Raw genomic sequence first — 20,864 nt, 5'->3', positions numbered from 1 at the left:
GTGTTCGACCACCAAGTAACCAAGTATACAAGCATATCCTGTGACTGATGAAATTCCCAATAATTGTGCGTATCAATCTGTGTATCCAATTCCTCATTGACACTCCCAACACCTACAAACCAACACGTTAAACAAACCTAAAACACACAAAAAAAAAAAAAAAACCCCACCCATACATTCCCTGTGATTATTATTGTTATTCCATAATTGTTCCTCACTTCTAATAAAAAAAAAAAAAAAAAAGGAAAGAAGCCCCCACCCCACCCATACACACCCTGTGGTTATTATTAGTTATTCCATAATTGTATATATTGGCCATTCATGGCCTTGTTCCTCACTTCTAAAAATGAGAAGAAAAAAGAAGAGGAAAAAAAAAAAATATTATGATAAGAAAAAGAAATGACTATTTCAAGTGATCCAATTAAACCTAAAAATAAAAAATCTTTCTCCTACCTCTATGTGTTACCAAACCCCCTATAATGTAAGAGGCCACTAACGGCCATATTAAGTATAACATATATATATATATATATATATATATATATATATATATATATATATATATATATATATATATATATATATATATATATATATATAAAAACAAAAAAATTTCCACCGCCCTGCCCACACTCACCCTGTGATCTTAGCCTAATTCCCCACTTCTAAAAGGGAAGAGAAAAAAAAAAGAAAAAAAAAATGTGACTAGCATAATTCCCACACTTACAATACAATTTAATGCAGGAGGAATCAGAGGGCCCTGCTCCTTAGAGCTTACGATCTCTAATATTTATTAAGCATTTTGGCTTTCTAATTGGATATGTTTTATAACAAAGTAGAAAATATTTGGGTTTTTTTTTTTTCTAAAATTTTCCTTCCTTCTTTCTTTTATATAGCAAAAAATCAAAAACCCAGCGGTGATCAAATACCTCCTAAAAGTAAGCTCTTATTGTGCAAAATGAAAAAAAATTATATAAATTAAATTTGGGTTACAGTGTTGCATGACTGAGGAATTATCGGTTAAAAAAGTAGCACAATGCTGAATAGCAAAAAATATGCCCTGGTCATGAAGGGGGTAAAACCTTCCCAAAGGTCAAGTGGTTAATGAAAGCCGCAGATAAATGATTGAAAATTACTTTAGAAGTTACAGTAACATGGTAAAGCTTTTAGGAGATTTTAGTGACTTGGGTTTACGTCTACATTAGGGAATTCTGTATGTGCTTCTATGTGTCGGGTGCTTGAGTAAGCCTCGTTTTCACATGTGTGGGGAAACGCGTTGGGTACAGCGCCGCACGGCCGCGCAATTATAAATTAAAGTAACGCAGTGCCGTATCACAGAAAATAGCCTGGTCATAAAGAGGAGTAAACCTTATGGAGGTCAAAGTGGTTAAAAAAAACAAAAAAACAAAAAACAAAAAAAAAACATTTGTTGATGCAGACTGAAAAGGAGAGCAGCAGGGCAAAAAAATCCGGAGGGATCTGAGCCCTTAAGCCTCAGAAGGCTTCCTCTGTCAATAGAAATGGCTAATGGTGCGCTGTTCCTTTTCAAATAGTGAACTGATGTGATTATGAACAAAATAAAGTGAATAAACAAAATATCTTCCTAAGTGTTCGAACATAGAGTATGTGTGTGTGTGTGTAGACAATATGATAGAAACTTAGTGATGCAAATAACAGATGTCATAACAAATGCATTATTCAAAATGTCAAAAATTGCACAAAATGTAAAAAAAATAATTATGTTAAATTTGAAAAAGTTCAAGTCCATAAAAGAATCCATATACTTAATAAAAGGTGTGACAAGTGGAAATGGTATTCAACTCTGTGGCTACCAGTGTTCGTACACATACTCTGTTTGAACACGAACACTGCATTCACACCTGAGCGTTTTGTAGCTTGAAGCTCCAAAAGCTGGAGGGGGGAAAAAAAAAAAAAAAATCAATGATTCTCTATGGAGATGGTCCACATCTCCACTCCAAATTGCCTGAAGCTCAAACAAGTTCTGAAGCTTCTTTTGTTGTTCCAATTGGGCAGATTTGGGTGTTTTTGGCACGTTTTTATTTCTATAGGTATGAATGGAAACGCGCCATCCGTGCGATTTTTTGCTAAAAAAAAAAAATAGTAATAATATATGAATAAATAAATGTAAAATAAATACACAAATAACTAAAAAATCATAAATAAGTAAAATAAATTAATAATATGTAATAATTCATTAATAAATAATAACCTCTAAAAATTAAATGTATTATTATTAATAATACTAATAATAAAATGACAAACCCCCAAACGCAAACCAAAAAAAATACATTAATAATTATAATTTATTTTGGGTTATGGTGTTTAGTTATTATTTTACCTTTTTAAGGGGTAAGGGTTAATTATTTATTTATTGTAACTTAGTATTAATTTATTAAGTTTTTATTTTTTTTATTGATAATTTTTATTTTTGTATTTACTTTATATTTATTATTGTTCGTATAATAATAAATAAAATAATAATAACCCCAACTCCTAATCCTAACCCTAACCTAAACTGAACTTGAACTCCTTACCCTAACAAAAAATAAAACAATATAATAAATGAATAATAATAAAAGAAGAAATAAAAGCTAATGGAAAAGCTAAAAAAGCTGAAATACCCAACAACAAATGATGCAACAGATAATAGTTTTCTCTATTGGCTAATAAAAAAAAAGCCAAAGTCCAAAAACGCTGCATACAAATGCGCGAAAAAACGCTCAGACGCTGCGCTCAGGTGTGAATGCAGCCTTAGGTAGATATTTTGTTCACTTTATTTTGTTCATTATCACATCAGTTCACTATTTAAAGGAACGGCACACCATTAGCCATTTCTATTACTTTAGACCTTACAAGATTTGAGTTGTAGCAGTGCCACGCCAGTTTAGCGTGGAGATATTTTTCCTTCTTTTCCTCTGTCATTTGGTGGCTCGGGGCTGGTTGTTTGGTGTGGTTGGGTTTCCTCCTCGTAGGTATGTCAGCCGGCTGCTTGCAGTAATGTCTTCGTTCTGCTGGGGTCAGCCTGGGTTTACTTTTCTGATAGCGTAGCGTAAGCTCTAACGAGCAGGGCCCTCCGATTCCTCTTGTACCAAACTGTAATGTAACTGTAATGTCTGTCCTCATGTTGTAAAGCGCTGCACAAACTGTTGGTGCTATATAAATCCTGTATAATATTAATAGCGAGAGAGCATGGGCCTGCTACAAGATGTCACAGTGATTTTTATTTAAAAAAATTTAAAAAAATCCTTCCAATATCTAAACATTAACCCTCTTCAGCCCCGGAAGATTTTACCCCTCTTCCTGACCAGGGCACTTTTTGTGATTCGGCACTGCGTCGCTTTAACTGACAATTGCGCGGCCGTGTGACAACGTACCCAAACAAAATTGACATCCATTTTTCCCACAAATAGAGCTTTCTTTCGGTGGTATTTGATCACCTCCGCGGTTTTTATTTTTTGCGCTGTAAACCAAAAAAAGCGTCAATTTTGAAAAAAAAAAAAAACCCATTATTTTTTACATTTTGCTATAATATCCCCCAAAAATATATTAAAAAAAACTATTTTTTTTTTCATCAGTTTAGGCCGATATGAATTCTTCTACATATTTTTGTTAAAAAAAAAATCGCAATAAGCGTATATTGATTTATTTGCGCAAAATTTATAGCGTCTACAAAATAGGGGATAGATTTATGGCATTTTTATTTTCTTTTTATACTAGTAATGGCGGTGATCTGCGATTTTTATAGGGACTGCGACATTATGGCGGACCCGTTGGACAATTTTGACACATTTTTTTGGGACCATTAGTATTTATACAGCGATCAGTGCAATAAAAATGCATTGATTACTGTAAAAATGTCACTGGCAGTGAAGGGGTTAACCAGTGGGGGCGATCAAGGGGTTAAATGTGTTCCCTAGTGTGTGTTCTAACTGAAGGGGGGAGGGGGACTGTGCAGTGTAGATGACAGATCGCTGTTCATACTTTGTATAAACAGACGATCTGTCTCTTCTCCCCTCAGAGAACTGGTAACTTTGTGTTTAAACACACAGATCCTGGTTCTCAGGGGGCCTTGAGCGATCGCGGGAGCCTGGCGGTGATCGTGACGGCCGGGCACTCACATCGGCTCCGTGGGCGACCAGGGGGCGAATAACGTAACATGACGGCGATTCGCGCAGCCGAGCCATGTTGCCGCAGTGCAACTGCGGCGGCTGGTCGGCAAGCGGTTAAAGCGGTTCTTCAGGCAAATGCTGTAGCTGCTGACTTTTAAAGAACAGACGCATACCTGTCCCAGGGATCCAGCACCATCCTCACCCAGGGCAGTTTCTTTGCCTGTCTTCGGTCCCCGGTGTCGGGAAGTTAACTGTGGGCAGCCGGCTGTGTCTCCTTGCAGCTTTACAGCTGGCTACCTAGTGCACATGTGTAAGGCTGCACTGTGCTTTGTCAATGGTCCTGCAGCCTTCTGGGACCACGTGTCACAGAAGGTTGTGGGCGTGGGGGTGGGGGGGGGGGCATTGGGTGTAGGGAAATGGGGTTGTAGGAAGTTCCGCTTTAAATAACTATGCCTGAACATTCACATGCATCTGAAAGAGGGTGAAGATCCACTTTAAGTTGCTCTTGTAAAACCTATATAGGAACTTTAACCACTTCCCTTCCACCATATAACTGAATGACCTGCGCAAAGTGGTTAAGTTATCCTGACTCATATGGCGTCGAGCAGGATAAGCCGCGATCGCACAGTGCAAGGATCGGTGGTGTGTCATTCTGACACACCGCAACTTCAATCGTGGTAAAGAGCTTATGACGTAGGCTCATTACTACATGATCAGCTGTGACCAATCACAGCGGATCACAGTGTGTAACCAGGAAGTCCCGGTAAACGGCTTTCCTCGGTTCGCGCCGACAGGAGAGCTGATCAGCGGCTGTCCTGTCAGAGGGCGGGTCTGCGCTGATAATCAGCACATTGATTATCAGCTCAGCCCCCACCAGAGGTGCCACCACATCTGCCAATCAGTGCTCATCAGTAACACCTGTCAGTGCCCTTAACAGATGCCAATCAGTGTCCTTAACAGAGGCCAATCAGTGCCCATCAGTAATGACTGTCAGTACCTCATCAGTGCTGCTCATTAGTGCCACCTATCAGTGCCGCCTATTAGTGTCCATCAATTCTACATATTAGTGTCTCCTTATACGGTGCAGCCTCATCAGTGCCCATCAGTGAAGGAGAAAACTAAATTTTATAACAAACGAAGAAAAACGTTTTTTTTTTTTTTTTTTTTCCCAAAAATGTCAGTCTTTTTTAGTTTGTTTAGAAAAAAATAAAAACCCCAGAGGTGATCAAATACCCCCAAAAGAAAGCTCTTTTTGTGGGAAGAAAATGATAAAAAACTGAGTACAGTGTTTCATGACCGCCCAATTGTCGTTCAAAGTGTGACAGCGCTGAATATTTGTCCTGGGCAGGAAGGGGGGAAAGTGGCCTGTATTGAAGTGGTTAAAGACTAGCAAATGATTTTCCCATAATTTTTCAGCCCATAGATCCATTGTAGTTGTTGCCGAATTCTAATTCTTAAAAAAGAAAAAAAAAAATAAGCATTTTATTATTTTGGCCTGTGGGCGAAGTCTCGCCAAACAGTTGACCAAACGGTGATACAGCTGGCTGTTTGAGTGGTACAGGAGGAAGGCAGACGGGTGTCCAGACACAGCTTGAGTTTGGCTTTTAGAGGCCCTAGGTAGTCCTCCCAACTGGGCTCTCCTCTCCGTGATCTTCAAACTCCAATATGGATTCCACCACCCCACTTTCATTATCTTATTTTTACTCCTGTTAGCCAGGTGGTTAACTTGTGTGATGGGGCAGCTGCGGCAGTCATGATGTCCATTAAAAAGTCACAAATTGGACAAAGTTGACCACTGTAGGCTTCTACAACCACTTTGGAAAGCCTGCACCTTGGCAGAATACAATTCTTTCATTAGAACTGTCAATTCTGGACAACCTCTGTATGTCAACAAAACAAAAAATAGATAAAAAAAGACAAGACCAGCTCCATCCCTATAAGTAGGACTATAGTGGGAACTTTGAACAATAATAGTTCTAAATGGTAGTCACAGGTTACTGTCACCTAGGGGATTAAATATAATCAACCAACTAGATGTGTTCCTCTGAATTAAATTAATCATGCATAAAAAAGGAGAGGGAAAAGGAGAGAAATTTCCCAAAAAGAATTCTTCAGAGAGGAACTATTGGTTCCTCTCTGAAGAATTCTTTTTGGGAAATTTCTCTCCTTTTCCCTCTCCTTTTTTCAACATGTGTATGTGCTTTGCTGTTGGGGGAAGCCTCTAGAGCAGTGGTTGCCAACCTTATGGACCACACAAACCACTAAACTCACAATTTTGAATCCCGCGGACAACTAGCATGAATTTTACATGCCGTATACACACAATGTTCCAGCTCTCTGCCCTGGATCACACTGCTACCTTATATACACACACCATGCCCTGGCTTGCTGCAGCCCCCCCCCCCCCCGCACTCTGCATCACGCCTTACACAGACTCATTATTGCAGGGGTGTCAAACTATTTCATTGTGGGTCGCATCAGCATTATGGTTGCACTCAAAGGGCCAGTTGTATATTTAAGACCATGTCTACTTAGGAGTACACGGTGTACAAAGTGTAGAGTTCACAAGTGCGCTACATACGGAGTGCAGAGTTCAGAAGTACGCAGTATGCAGAGTTCAAGAGTGTGCTGTGTAAAAAAAAAAAAAATCTTCCTCACATCTCATCTGCCCGACTCTAGTACCTCCCGGCAATGTAAGTGGCTCTGCATCTCTCTCACTTGCAGGGATATCATTGGTCGGCACTACTGTGCCCCACCGTGAGTACATGCACGGAAGGTAGGGATCTTGTGAGAGCTGGAGGTGGCTACCATGTTCCATCTGAAAAAAAGCCCTGGGTATGAGGGCCACATGAAATGGACTGAAGGGCCGGATTCGGCCCGCGGGCCTTGTGTTTGACACCTGTGCATTATTGCATCTTGCCTCCTTATCCAGCCATGTGATCAAGCTCGGTGCTCCCACAGTCTGTGATTAGTGCTGCCATTGGAAGCCCACTCCTTCTTCACCTCCCGATCTCTGCACTACTCCTGGTGCATCCCCCTGAGTTCACAGGAGCTGGAACTACAGAGGAGGCATCGGGTATCAATGCACGCTGACAGTAGCGCACATTGAAAACAGCGTTGGGTGTTATACATCTGCCACAATGTTGAATTGCTGCAGAACCCCTGGGGACCACCAAAATTTACTTGTGGACCATCAGTGGACCACTGGTTGGCGACTACTGCTCTAGAGAAGCACAGCAAAGACGGGGGTTGATTTTACTAAAACTGGAGAGTGCAAAATCTGGTGCAGTTGTGCATGGGTAGCCAATCAGCTTCTAACTTCAGCTTGTTCAATAAAACCTGGAAGCTGATTGGTTTCTATGCAGAGCTGCACCAGATTTTGCACTCTCCAGTTTTAGTAAATCAACCCCAAAGCGTCCATGATTGCAACCTTCAAGTGGGAGTCCGGCGACCAGTCTTTTTTTTTTTTTTTTAGGTCATTGAGACACTTTGCTAATCCCAAAATAATACTCAGTTTGGGTGTAATATTTCCGCCTCTGTCTGTTTTCGTACTGAAGAATAACTTAAAAAATGTGATGCTGGCTGTTTCCATCTTGCTTGTGGGCATGTGAAACCCACAAGAATTGATTTCCTGGATGCGGTGAATGCTGTTCATTCACAGCTTGTTCACAAGCATGATCATTGTTTCTGCACTGAATCTTGGGAAGCCTGACACTAAGCTCCCAGGAGACAGTGCGGCGCCGGGGAAAGGCAATAAACACGCCTACTCCCATGGGAGGAGAGACAGGAAGTGCCACAATAAAGTACAATATAAAGGTAATTACAGTGATAAAAATTTTTTTCGTGCAGCATTTGAACATCTATGCAATTAACTGAAGGGGGTAAGATTAAGTTAAAAATTTGAGTGGAATCCCGCTTTCAGCTTCCACTTTGGAAAATACATTTTTTTCTCCAAATGATCTTTTAGGACAGCTACTCAACAGGAAAAACAAAACTAAGATTAAAAAGTCCCCCCCCCACCCATCCTCAGTTTGATGTTTCCAACCATTCAGGAGTACACTTGATTTATGTTTTTTTTTTTTTTCCCCCTGGCTCTGATTATTTTGTGGTTGTTGGACCCCCTCAGGTAACTAGGCCCTGGTGTGTCTGTGTTCCTGGTTAAGTTGCTTTCCCAAGCGTCCCCCCCCCCCCCCCCCCTTAAAGCCATATGCTGGACCTTGCTGCTTGACTGATGCAGGCAATTCCAGCAGCCCGTTGCTTTTTTTGGCCTGTTCCTTCTGATTGGGTAGTGCTGCCCATACTGCAAGGGTTAATTGCTCATTTAGGTCAAGGGGGCACAAAAAGCAGATTTACTTGCACTGCTAGATCAGCATCTTCACTCCCCTGCTGCATTGGTCTAAGGTCCTGACGTTCTCAAGACCAATGGAGCGTGGTGGAGTGCCATCTGCTGCAGGAACGGAGGATCAAGTAAAGGCACTTCCCCTCTCCTAGACAAAATGAGCAGCTGACCCTTGCAGTGCAGCTGCGTTTTTACTGACCCCCCCCCACTACTTCCTCTCTAGCTGCAGAGGCAACTTTCAGGGGTGTACACAGTTACAGGGGCGGCCCATCCATCACCCTCTATCCACGCCACCCCTATATGATTAATAGATAGATTCATGCATAGCATAAATCTATCCGCGGCCACCCCCTATTTAGCGTCTGGCCGCTTTCAGAACGCTGGGCGCGGGGGTGTTTTTTTTTGGTTTTTTTTTACGCACCTGATTAGAGCCAGAAGCTCTAATAGGCTTCAAAATAGGGTGGACTTGTGGCGCAGAGCATTTCGATCGGAGCCCACCCGGGTGTGTTAGAAAAGCAAATGAATATTTGCTTTTCTAACACTGAATCGCCTCTCCACCAATCAGGAAGGAGGGGTCTGATACCCGTTTCTCAATTGGCTGTCAACGTTTGATCCTGTTCTGTTTGTCTGGCATGGTGACAATAAAGGATTTTTATCTGCTTCAGCTCCGTGATGGTGCGCGGCCAATTTGAAGTTGCGGTGGCGAGCAACCCACATTGGATTGCTACTCATTACTCACCTGAACAAGTGTGCAACACTATCTTTGGTCTATGATGCTTTGCTTCACAGCCACGGCAAAAATTCCACTCCCTATCACTTTTGGCAGGCATGGCGCATTCCAGTGAATGGTGCCGCTCTGCAAGTGTCCACAACTAGTTGCGGCTATGGCTTGCTAGTGCGAGGTTTAATTGGTTAAAGAAGGCCATAAGTAGGCGATACAGCGCCTTCTCGCCGCCTGTCAAATGCTTTCTAAAGAGAGCGATCTGAACGAGGATCGCTGTTCAGAGAACAGAACTTTTTTTTTTAATCAGTTGCAAATCTTTATTGAAATAAGCGTTTCCAAAAAAACTCGGCAAATATAAAAAGCCATAAATGCAAAGAACAAATACAGAATTTGCATAGGTAAACCAAGTATATGAGGCAAAAAATTCTTATACTGTATTAGCCAATGGGCCGTAACATGAGATTACAACAGCCACATAATGTTTCAATGGTAATTTATTACCCAAATAAAGAAAGATAGGACTAATCACGCTACACCTACCATCTCCATGTTTACCCAACCTACAAAAAACTGGGTCTATTGGGCTGAGGCCTGGATTGTGTAGCCAGTTATCCCAATTTTTTTCAAATTTGCTTGTGCATCCTCTATTCCAGTGATGGCGAACCTTGGCACCCCAGATATTTTGGAACTACATTTCCCATCATGCTCATGCACTCTGCAGTGTAGTTGAGCATCAAGGGAAATGTAGTTTCTAAACATCTGGGGTGCCAAGGTTCTCCATCACTGCTCTATACCAATACAAACATTGTTCTAGTCGAAGAGTATCCCCCAAGTTCCTAATCCTTTGATCTAGAATGTGTGGGTTCTCTGATTTCCAGTGCAATTAGCTTTTGGGGCTTTAAATAAGGCTCTTTTATAATGGCCTCCCTAGTGAATTGCATATCAGGGGACATTATTATACTTAGTACAGTATACACTAAATATATAGGAGCAGGGTTAGGGACTTTATATGAAACATGCAGCCATGGGGACCCCCCGACATAGATGTGTCTGGTGGGTATACCATAATTGCGACCATATAACCTGCATAATATAATAACATGATACATCTATAATAACATAAAAAACTTTATTGCATAACATGATACTTAATAATATGATGGCATATCAACGTAATAGTACACAGTAGTAGCATATTGATCTAGGCTCCATCACACTATGTACTCAATATAACCTGGTTATACACTAGCACAGTAATGGCGAACCTTGGCACCCCAGATGTTTTGGAACTACATTTCCCATGATGCTCCACTACACTGCAGAGTGCATGAGCATCATGGGAAATGGAGTTCCAAAACATCTGGGATGCCAAGGTTCGCCATCACTGCACTAGCACATCCCTTACCCAGTAATACGTCACTATGAAATACATTTTCATGTAATACATATATACATATTTACATTTTTCATAGATGGGTTATCTTGATGTGGCTCACACGATCTTTGAGTTTCCATGGGGGTTATCACCCCCTGGGACTGTTCTGTCTTGTTGGTTTTTCCATCCATGCCTTGGGGATCACTGCCTCAGCTCCCGGGGCCCTCAGCTTTCCATGCCCATGCCCAGACTCCTAGTTATGTAAGTATGAGTGGGGGACCTACCCTTGTACTTATTTTTCTTTTCCATTTTTTTTAAATACTTACCCAATTTATGTTTACTTTTAACATTTTTATAGACACCTACTCTGCATCTGCTCCTGAAGGTTGGCACTTTAGCCTCGAAACGCGTCGAGCTATCAGATGCTCCTTCCTTTACATCCTTAAGATTATTACTAACATTATGTTTCTTTGGATCATACCAATCTCAATTATGTTATTTACTGTGGAGACATGTTACAATGAGTCTGGCGTTTTTTCATGATGCTACTACTGGGTACTATTACATTATGCCATCATATTATTATGTGTTATGTAATAACTTTTTTTATGCTATTATTATAGATGTATTATGTTATTATATTATGCATGTTATATGGTTGCAGTTATGGTATACCCACCAGACTCATCTATTTCGTGAGGTCTCCTTGGCTGCATGTTTCATATAAAGTCCCAAACCCTGTTCCTATATATTTCCATTGACCTCATAAAGTCCCAAACCCTGTTCCTATATATTTCCATTGACCTCATATAAAGTCCCAAACCCTGCTCCTATATATTTCCATTGACCTCATATAAAGTCCCAAACCCTGCTCCTATATATTTCCATTGACCTCATATAAAGTCCCAAACCCTGCTTCTATATATTTCCATCGGCCTCAAAAAAAGTCCTATACCCCTTTTTCTTTTCCTCATTGACTTAGTATACACTGTTTTGAGTCTGTCTGAATATTGAAAGATAATACACCTTAAAGTATTCACCACGCCCTCCCAATAGCGGTGCTATTTGTGGCATCTCCACAATAAATGAATAAGATCCCCAATGATCCCTGTGGCATCAGCCACATAGGGGGTCTTGCGCTTTACCCATTTTGAGGAGCCTTAAGGGGGAAATCACAGAAATATATATAACTGAGTAAGCCGCTGTGGTGAGCACTGTGGCACTGCCTGCAAGACCGCTTCCATTAGATAAAAACACATGCCCCTAAAGGAGAAGTGGGACCAAAGCTCTTTTGGTCCTACTTCTCCTATGGACCACAGGAGTTCTGCACTCCTTTGACCTGCATTCAGCCAACAGTGGGCTAAAGTTTGCTCTCGACTCATTCTGACTTTAATGTCGGGATCCACCCAAATGCCTGGACTGGCAGCTGGCTCAGACTCTGTGCCCCGCTGAGAGGCTGAGCCAGCTCCTCCCGCTCCCTGCACAGCCCGGTGTTCCAGTGAGTACTGGAGAGTCAGAGCAGAGATCCAATGACTGACAGTCAATGGCTATCTGCTCACTGAAGACCAATAACTGAGCGGTCTGTGACCGCTTAGTTTTTAGGGTAGAGGCAGCTGAGGACAGGTGCAGCATTGGATTGATGCTGCATCCATCTAGATGAGTATAATTTTTATTTTTTTATAATCCCAAACTCCTTTTTTAACCACTTCAATACCATACCATAGCCGAAAGACGTCTACAGCATGGCCCTGTTGTTCTGGGAGGATGCCTCCCGTGCGCCCCCTGGTGTGTGCATCGGGCGCTTTTTGTTGATAGATGTGTCCTTTGGACACAGCTGATTATAGATCAGGGTAAAGGGCCAATCACAGAGGCCCTTTATCATTTGACAGTTGATCATATATAAGCAGACGTGCTGGTTATTGGCATTCCTCTCACGTTGCGACAGGAGAGGAGAGCTGATGACCAGGAAGTGTGACGGAGAACATTTACACGGATAATCCGTGCCTTGATTACCAGTGCAGCCTCATCAGCGGCCACCAGTGCACATCAGTGGAAAAAAATAATAACTTTGCAAAATTTTTTTACCAAACGAAGAAAAGCTCTTTTTTTTTTTTTTTTTTTTTTTTTTTTTTTTTTCAACATTTTCGTTTTTTTTTTATATGTTTAGCAAAAAAACCCAACATGGATTAAATACCAAAAGAAAGCTCTGACTAAAAAAAAAACCCAGTGTTGCAATTGTCATTGAGAGTGCAACAGCGCTGAAAGCTGAAAATTGGCCTGGGCATGAAGGGGATGAAAGTGCCCGTTATTGCAGTGGCTCTAAACCTAAAATGTAAAAATATTGTGAGCAGGCAGCTCTTTATTGCAGTACTAGCTATCAAGCTATGTCTCTTCTGCTGTAACATGCACATTGCGCCTGCTCCCAGCCTTCTAATGAATGCAAAGCTCAGAGTACATTCCCGGCATACCCCGGCTATGCCAGATTGACTGACTCCTGTGCACATCCTTGGGATGATGTCATCCCCAACTGGATAACAAAGAGACTGAACCCCCCCGACACCCCTAATTAACCCAGAATGAAGATGACAGCGGCCGCCGAGGGGTGTAAGAGTCGCATCCCTGGAGGGTGGAGGTGAATTTTTTGCAGAGTTTAGTCCCTTTTCAAATGCAAAAAAAAGTAGTAAACGCACTCTGACGATGGGATCAATGTTGTTACTCCTAAAGCGGAGTTCCACTCCTTTTTTTAGTTTATTAAAAGTCAGCAGCTACAAAAAGTGTAGCTGCTGACCTTTAAGGCTTAACCTCCCTGGCGGTATGATTATGTCAGATTTTTGCGACTCAAAGCGGTACAATTGTTTTGCATAGAAATTTGTCGCTGTATATTGTAGGCCTGTAATTCTTAGGAATAACACACTTAAATCTGTCCAAACAAGAGTCTAGTAGACATCCCGGGTATGATAAAGTTTGAAACACGAAATCATAAATTATAATATAATAAATAACTATAAATTAATTATAAAAAATAATAATATAATAATAATAAAATGAATTTCCCTACGATTCACTATCGCTCAATTCTGCAAGTGTTCTAATTTATTATCGCTGTTTTCTAGCTGGTCTAAAACCACTTTTGACGTAAAAGGACACTTTTTGGTTGCTATGAACAATCTCAAGTTTCCAGGCAGAAAGGACAGTATATAGAATATAAAACTACATGCAGGGCACTGGACAAACCACTAGGGACAAAAGGAATGTGAAATGATTTCATACAGTAATGTAATCTGTAAGATTATAGTGTACTGTATGTGTTATGAATTTTCAATTTTTTTAATTTGCCACCGGGCTCCGCCCCTGTGCGTTGCGACGCTCGCAGGGAACGGAGCCCGGCACACAGAGGCTTCGGGCGGAGGACAGAGCCCGCAGACACAGCGGGGGGACATCGCAGGATCCTGGGGACAAGGTAAGTAACACTGCACCGGAATCCTGCAATGCAATCCCGAGTGTGGCTCGGGGTTACCGCTAATGGTACTGAAATTTAACCCCGAGCCACACTCGGGAAAATCGCCAGGGAGGTTAATGTACACGGGACACTGAACGATTTAACTTGACAGATAGTAACCAAGGTTTAAAAAGTCAGTTTTGCCACGTTTGCATGTGCGTTTAGCCGTGTTTGTGTTTAGAAGCATTTTTTTTTTTTTTTATAGTCAAAAATGTATCTCCATTAAAAACGCCTGTAAATGAAACGCGTCTAAACGCGAGTTACATAGTTTACAAGATATTACACGCGTTTGGCGTTTCAAATGCCTCTGAACATCCATCCTGAACGCATTTTTTTTTTTGCTTTCCAAAAAATGCTTCTAAACTCAACTGACTATAAACGACCCTGTGTACATATACTGATAAGATAACATAGAGGAGAGTTCAGGGGCAGCTGAAAAAAAAAAAAAACGCCCAACTGCTCCTAAACGTCCGTTTACCAGCAGTGTACATGAAGCCTAATGAGCACACACTCACCTGTCCCACGGTTCAGCGATGCGGCCGCCCGAAGCCTTCACTTCTCTCCCCCCTCCTGTCCGCGGTGCGCACTACACATACGCGTCCTGAATGCCCGGGCAATCTTCTGGGACCTGTGACGTGTCCCAGAAGATTGCAGGGAGGGAGGGGGAGAGGAAGAGGAGTCGTTGCCTAGGCCAGTGGTTCTCAACCTTGTCCTCAAGTACCCCCAACAGGCCATGTTTTGGGAATTTCTCTTATGCCGCGTACGCACAACCGGACTTTCCGGCAGAAAAGGTCCGACTGTCTTCCCGACGGAGTTCCGATGGACTTCTGACCGAACGGACTTGCCCACACACAAACGGACCAAAGTCCGTTAGTTTTGAACGCGATGACGTACGACGAGACTAGAAAAGGAAGTTCAATAGCCAGTAGCCAATAGCTGCCCTTGCGTTGTATTTGGTCAGTCGGAACAGCATACAGACGACCGGTTTTCCCGATAGAAATTGATTCCGTCGGACGTATTTGAAACATGATCTATTTCTAGGTCCGGCGGAATTTTTGAAGAAAAAAGTCAGATGAAGCCCACACACGATCGTAATATCCGACGGAATGATTACGTCTGACCTTTTCTGCTGGAAAGTCCGGTCGTGTGTACGCGGCATTAGATTGAAATAGCTGTCCAAAATGCCAAGCCATTGGCTCTGATTTAAAGCACCTGTGCAAGATAAAGGAAAACCTACAAACCTGGCCTGTTGGGGGTACTTGAGGACAAGGTTGAGAACCGCTGGCCTAGTAGACCGAGCGGAAGTGGGAGCTGGGGACCTGTCAAAATTAGGTTACCCCCCCCCCCCTCCCAAAAAAAAAAAAATTACATTCTAAATGTGGCATGTCAGGGGGTCAGGAGTGTTTAAAGTGGAAGTTCCACTTTTGGGTGGAACTCCACATTGATCTTTTTTTTCATACCGTGTGCCTTTTTAACATTTTTTTTTTTACTTGTTTTATATTTTATGACTGTATCCTTGTTACAGTCACTCACCCTACTTTTATTAAAGGAATATTCTGTTTATATCTCCGGTGAATACCGTGCCATTGTTCTGGTTGAGGGGTGGATCTGGTGTGTGTGTGTGTGTGTAGGAATTTTAGTATTTTTTTTTTTTATCCGCCAGCTTTCATGGCAAGTCCAGAAACACAAGGGAGCCATTCCAGGCCTCGTCTGTCTACGGCAGTCGGCTGTGCATTTCTGCCGAGCTTTGATCTCCTGCTCTCTCCCCATGGAGGGCTGCAGGCCTGCAGTCTGGACCTTTTCTGCAGTAATTGTTCTCAGTCTGAGCTCTTTTTACACGACCTGTCATGAGCTTCACACAGCACGTTTGCCCTTTGTTCAGGTTAAAAGGTTTCTTGGCATTTGCCTGTGGGAGGGGGGGGGGGGGGGGGGCACGGCACTTTACAAGCGCCATCCAGACAGATCGCTCCCTACCCCCCCTACCCCCTTGTCCTCCAGAGGTCTCTGGATAGTACACCTGCCTGGCCTCAGCTACAGACCCGGCTTAGGAAAAGGCAGAATTTATTTTGTGTAACTTAGAGCCCGTCTCCCGTACTGGGTCATTCCAGGGCTAAGTCTTTACAGGCAAATTTGGGTTTATTTAAATTGGAACTCCAGTCAAATGTTTAAAAAAAAAAAAATAGTTTAAACAACGTTTCTATTGGCAGAGCTGTTGAGAACTCTTTGCATAAACTGTTAAAGCTGAACTCCAGACAAATACCCTTAAGGGCTCATTTACACTTACTTCGACTCTAACACACATTAAAATGCCTACCGCTTCAACATGTTTTATTTTGTGTTTTGATGCTTCTGTGATGCTTTTTTGAAGCCACATTTTAAAGGGACTCAGTAGAACACCTGCTCAGTAGAACCCCCATCTCGCGCGTACCCCATCTCGCGCGTACCCCATCTCGCGCGTTCGCTTGTTCAGCAGATCCCTGACTCGGTAGTAACCTCCAGCTAGGCTCATCCCCCCCCAAATCCCCCCCCCATTAGTAACCCCCAACTCTGCTGATTCCCCACTCAGTAGTAACTAGTTATGCACCAATATATCGGCTGAAAATAATGGCGTCTTCCTGATTCGAAAAAAAGGTGCAGAAAATAGGGTAATCGGTGCCGAAAATAAAGTCATATTCTTTTATATTGATGATATTAATTAGTCGAATATAATACAATTATTTATATACACTCACACAGTATCTCACATAAGTGAGTACACCCCTCACATTTTTGTAAATATTTTATTCTATCTTTTCATTTGACAACGCTTAAGAAATGACACTTGTCTACAATGTAAAGTAGTGAGTGTACAGCTTGTATAACAGTGTAAATTTGCTGTCCTCTCAAAATAACTCAACACACAGCCATTAATGTCTAAACCGCTGGCAACAAAAGTGAGTACACCCCTAAGTGAAAATGTCCAAGTTGGACCAAAAGTGTCAATATTTTGTGTGATCACCATTATTTTCCAGCACTGCCTTAACCCTCTTGTACATGGAGTTCACCAGAGCTTCACAGGTTGTCACTGGAGTCCTCTTCCACTCCTCCATGATGACATCACAGAGCTGGTGGATGTTAGAGATCTTGCGCTCCTCCACCTCCCGTTTGAGGATGCCCCACAGATGTTCAATAGGGTTTAGGTCTGGAGACATGCTTGGCCAGTCCATCACCTTTACCCTCAGCTTCTTTAGCAAGGCAGTGGTCGTCTTGGAGGTGTGTTTGGGGTCATTATCATGTTGGAATACTTCCCTGCGGCCCAGTCTCTGAAGGGAGGGGATCATTCTCTGCTTCAGTATGTCACAGTACATGTTGGCATTCATGGTTCCCTAAATGAACTGTAGCTCCCCAGTGCCGGCAACACTCATGCAGCCCCAGACCATGACACTCCCACCACCATGCTTGACTGTAGGCAAGACACACTTGTCTTTTTACTACTCACCTGGTTGCCGCCAAACATGCTTGACATCATATCAACCAAATAAATGTATCTTAAGGTTCCAGTAATCCATGTCCTTAGTCTGCTTGTCTTCGGTAAACTGTTTGTGGGCTTTTTTGTGCATCATCTTTAGAAGAGGCTCCCTTCAAAGCCATGCAGACCAATTTGATGCAGTGTGCGGTGTATGGTCTGAGCACTGACAGGCTGACCCCCCACCCCTTCAACCTCTGCAGCAAAGCTGGCAGCACTCATAAGTCTATTTCCCAAAGACAACCTCTGGATATGACGCTGAGCTCGTGCACTCAACTTCTTTGGTCGACCATGGAGAGGCCTGTTCTGAGTGGAACCTGTCCTGTTAAACCGCTGTATGGTCTTGGCTACCGTGCTGCAGCTCAGTTTCAGGGTCTTGGCAATCTTTTTATAGCCTAGACCATCTTTATGTAGAGCAACAATTATTTTTTAAGATCCTCGGAGAGTTCTTTGCCATGAGGTGCCATGTTGAATTTTTAGTGACCAGTATGAGAGAGTGAGAGCGATTAACACCTAATTTAACACACCTGCTCCCCATTCACACCTGATACCTTGTAACACTAATGAGTCACATGACATCGGGGAGGGAAAATGGCTAATTGGGCCCAATTTGGACATTTTCACTTAGGGGTGCACTCACTTTTGTTGCCAGCGGTTCAGAAATTAATGTGTGTTGAATTATTTTGAGGGGACAGCAAATTTACACTGTTATACAAGCTGTACAACCACTACTTTACATTGTAGCAAAGTGTCATTTCTTCAGTGTTGTCACATGAAAAGATAGAATAAAATATTTACAAAAATGTGAGGGATGTACTCACTATGTGTGTGTATATATGTATGTATATATATGGATATATATATATAGATATATATATATAGATATATATAGATAGATATATATATATATCTATCTATATATATCTATATATATATATATATATATATATATATCTCTATCTCTATCTCTATCTATATATCTATATAGATAGATAGATAGATAGATAGATATATATATATATATATATATATATATATATATATATATATATATATATATATATATATATAGATATAGATATAGATATATATATATATATATATATATATATATATATATATAGATATATATCTATATCTATATATATATATATATATATATATCTATATAGATATATATATCTATATAGATATATATATATAGATATATATCTATATATCTATATAGATATATAGATATATATCTATATATCTATTTATTTATTTATTTAAATTGTCCATTTCGGTTTTGGTTTTCGGCAAAGTGCATCCTGCCGCTTCAACATGCTTTTTTTATGTGTTTTTTTTTTTATGCTTCTGTGGTGCTTTTTTGACGCTTTAATGAAGCTTCGCAAATGCCCCATGTGTGTTGATTTTCTGCTGTTTTAAAGGGACTCAGTAGAACCCCTGCTCAGTAACCCCAACTCTGTAATTCCCCCAGCTCACTAGTACCCCCAATTGAGCAGATCCCCAGATCATTAGTTCCCAAGCTCTTTAGTACCCTTGTTCAGCAGATCCCTGGCTCAGTAGTCCCCCATCCCTGCTGATTCCCCACTCAGTAGTAACCTCCGGCTCTCCTGATCCCAGGCTCATTAGTAATCTCAACTCTGCTGATCTCCCCCCCCCTTAGTAACCCCAACTCTGCTGATCCCCCACTCAGTAGTAACTAGGGATGCACCAATATATTGGCCGAAAATAGTGTTATCTGCATTTTGCCGTTAGAAGAAAAGGGTGCAGATAATTAATTCATATTCATTTAAATTGATATTAGTTGAAAAGTCGAATATAATACAATTCTGTACAAAAAAAAATATATAATTTTTTTAATTGTCCGTTCGGTTTTTGGCAAAGTGCATCCTGAATTTTCAGTTTCGGTTAACCACTCATTAGTAACCCCCTGGCTCTGCTGATCCCCCACTCAGTAGTAACCCCCCGGTTCTGCTAATCCCCCCCACTCAGTAGTAACCCCCCGGTTCTGCTGATGCCCCACTCAGTAGTAACCCCCCCCGGCTCTGCTGATCCCCCCCACTCAGTAGTAACCCCCCCGGCTCTGCTGATCCCCCCCACTCAGTAGTAACCCCCCCGGCTCTGCTGATCCCCCCCACTCAGTAGTAACTGCCAGCTTTGCTGATCTCCCACTCAGTAGTAACCCCAGCTTTGCTGATCTCCCACTCAGTAGTAACCCCAGCTTTGCTGATCTCCCACTCAGTAGTAACCCCAGCTTTGCTGATCTCCCACTCAGTAGTAACCCCAGCTTTGCTGATCCTCTGATCTTCCTCTCTCTCCAGTCCCCACTCACCTCCCTCTGTTGCTATTGCTCCCAAGCTGCATACCAGGTGTGACATCGTCTAGTTTCTCCCGCCCTGGTCCCCCAGCTCTGCTGATTCTTTGCTACTCAGTCCTTTGTCTCTTCAGTCAGCTCCTTTTTTTAATCACTTTACACAATGTAAACATCCCTTGTGACAGCAAAAGCAGTGACAGGTACTCTTTATGGAGAGATCGGGGGTTTATTAGACCCTTGATATCTCCTTTTGGGCTCCAATGCAGCCGATCAGACACAGATCGGTCTGAACGTCTGCTATGTGGCCAGTCAACAAAGAGCTGGAACCGGAAGTGATCAAATAGTCGTCGCTTCCAGACTCTGATGTCACTCAGTGGGAGGAACAACTTCAGTTCCTTTCTCTGTGAGTCCGGAGATGGGTGGCGCCGGCCACACCATTACTGGGCTTCCCGATCATTCCAGATTGCCCGGTAAAGGCAGCGGGAAGGGGGTGGTACCCCCGTCTGCCACCTGTAAAAGTATTCCAGTGGCTACTTGGCCATTCAGAGTACTTCTACTTGAAATGGAATCGCTGGCACTAAACAACTGATACTAGGATCCTGGTTGTAGCCTCAACAGTGATCCTGGTATAATCGCTTCCCTACCGCGACGTATATAGACTGTGACCAAGTGGTTAAATCGCTTGAAAGTTTTATTATTTATTTATTTTTTTGCCTTTTTATAAAATCACTGCTAATTTTTTTTTTTTTTTCTTTTTTGGGGAAAGCACAGTCACACAAGGGCCGACTGACCACCCGATGAAGGTTAAGCATGCGCTTTGTATATTGTCGGCGCTATATAAGTACCTGTGATAAATAATACATTGATGGGAGTGCCAGCTCCTATATTGCCATAACCCCTATTGTGTATGTATTTGATGGGAGTTTAGGGTTTTCATGTAATGTTGTGTGTCGCAGTCTGTGCAGCATGGCC

The 20,864-nt window shown here is 42.0% G+C and overlaps 1 protein-coding gene across 1 annotated transcript in view; it reads left to right on the top strand.

Moving 5' to 3' along the window:
* EXOC6B (exocyst complex component 6B) overlaps positions 1-20,864 on the top strand; it is a 443,087-nt gene that overhangs the window by 166,569 nt on the left and 255,654 nt on the right. The window lies entirely within an intron of this gene.

Source organism: Aquarana catesbeiana, linkage group LG01 (genome assembly GCF_042186555.1).
Source record: "Aquarana catesbeiana isolate 2022-GZ linkage group LG01, ASM4218655v1, whole genome shotgun sequence".
Classification (NCBI taxonomy): Eukaryota; Metazoa; Chordata; class Amphibia; order Anura; family Ranidae; genus Aquarana; species Aquarana catesbeiana.
This window is presented reverse-complemented; position numbering and strand designations above follow the sequence as displayed.